This window comes from Octopus bimaculoides, chromosome 7 (genome assembly GCF_001194135.2).
Source record: "Octopus bimaculoides isolate UCB-OBI-ISO-001 chromosome 7, ASM119413v2, whole genome shotgun sequence".
Taxonomy (NCBI): domain Eukaryota; kingdom Metazoa; phylum Mollusca; class Cephalopoda; order Octopoda; family Octopodidae; genus Octopus; species Octopus bimaculoides.
In genome coordinates, this window is record NC_068987.1 from 17,425,141 (window position 1) to 17,427,102 (window position 1,962).

Below are 1,962 nucleotides of genomic sequence, written 5' to 3' on the forward strand. Positions count from 1 at the left end.
ATATATATATATATACACACATAGATATTTGTATGTGTGTATGTGTATGTGTGTGAATGTGTGTCTGTGTACACAGGTACGCACGCACATGTATATACATGCGCATAAAACTTTTACATAATCAGAAGATACGCTGTTAAATGTTTTTTCAATATATTGACTGAAATACTTGTATATTTTATTCTTTGATAACTATATATATATTTTTTTCTATAATGTTTAGAAAATACATGAATTAAAGACTACGTTATACACATTTATGTTCTTCTCACAAGCAATTCTTTATATAAATAGTTACTAAAACAACATGTCTACCGAATCACATCATATAATTTACTTGTATGATTGTCGGTTTCTTTGTTGAAATTTCTGTTTCAATCATTTTTCATATGCAATTCTTTAATGTTAATAACAGCGTTGTTGGTTGTAAGTTTTGAGCTTGATGTTAAATTCTCCTTTTATTTTCCAGTACTCCAAGGCATACAAAAGGAACAACATTTGACTCAACGGTCTCCAACACAGGCTTCGTGTCAACGTTAGAAGTATGCATTTAGGGCAACAAGTCAACAGAATCATTAAATCGCTCTGTATTTATTTATTTAAGAATAGATATGGTCTGAGTTGAAATTTAACCCAAAGTTACATTTGCCTTTCATTTTTACGTTGTCGATGACATAGGGTAGCAGTCAAGTATCGGCTCCGATGTAATCGATTAACCATATTTCAAGCATTGTAGATGAGGGGATTCTGAAGAGGCCTCTGGCTTTAAGTGTATGGCGAAAAGGTTCGGTTGGAGACGCAAACTTCCGAGTTCTTTTACAAGGTTTGGAAAACTGAAACACCGCTGCAATAAGTGTGTGGATCTGAAAAGGAGAAAATGTTGAATAAAATCATAATTAACTTATCCTCCTATATTTTCTTTTACCCAAAGCCAGAGACTTTTCATCACCTCTTTGTACAGGCTAGAAATTTAGTGCGGTGGCACACAATGATTACAGATAACTTCTTATGCTGTCCTTATGTTGTGGTTTCAAATCCCGCAGATTTTGACTTAATATTTCATTGTATGAAAGTCAGTAGAATAAAGTACAAGTCACGTACTGAGGTCACTAATTTAAACTTCCCCCCTCTTATCAAAATTGCCGTCCTTGTACGAAAAGCAGAAACCCTCGTCGCCATCATGGTCATTATCATTATTATTCCAAACTTGTAGGGTATTGGTGTTTAAATAAATGTTAACGAGAATCTCTTGCAATAAACCTTTCAAATATTCTCCTTCATTTATGACTGTTTATGGCATCAGTATCATTTCATTTTAAGTATGTGTAGGTATATTTCATTTTCTCCAATTTCAATATCTGGATCGAATTTTATGAAACAAGTGTTAGTTAATTTGGGTCTAGGCCCAATTGTCTTTTCTCTAATCATACACTTTTAATCTTGGATGAATTAATTCCAATTAAATTTTTATTAGATTTTCTAGTATTGGTATTGTCACCTGTGAATCAACATAGCAAATATTTGTTGTCAATTTGAGCTGCACACATAATGATATTTTGACCATATAGTCATACATAAATATATACGTCTCGAAATATACTTACATATATATGTGTGTATGTGTAAAGTTAAATGCATATATATATATATATATATATATATACAGACATACACATAGAACATACACAAATGCATACGCACATATATATGGTTTCATATAGTAAGAGAGAAAATGGAGAGTGAGTGAGAGAGAGCGAGAGGGTGGAGAAAGAGAGAAATGGTCAAGGGAGACAAACGGAGAGACTGAAAGACAAAGACAGAGACAAAGGCAAAAAGAAAAATATCAAAATCAAATCACGTTTTGCTTTGAACTTTTACAAATAATCGTATTGATAAATATATCTAGTTTTACTGAAAAAAAAAAAACAGTATATGTATAATAAGCTAAAATATAATAAAATG

The 1,962-nt window shown here is 31.7% G+C and overlaps 1 long non-coding RNA gene across 1 annotated transcript in view; it reads left to right on the plus strand.

The window, feature by feature from the left end:
* LOC128248291 (uncharacterized) overlaps nucleotides 1–1,161 on the plus strand; it is a 14,256-nt gene extending 13,095 nt beyond the window's left edge. The window contains exon 3 of the long non-coding RNA XR_008264527.1: nucleotides 470–1,161. This is a non-coding gene — a long non-coding RNA (uncharacterized LOC128248291). The remainder of the gene's footprint in view (nucleotides 1–469) is intronic.
* Nucleotides 1,162–1,962: the final 801 nt, after the last annotated feature.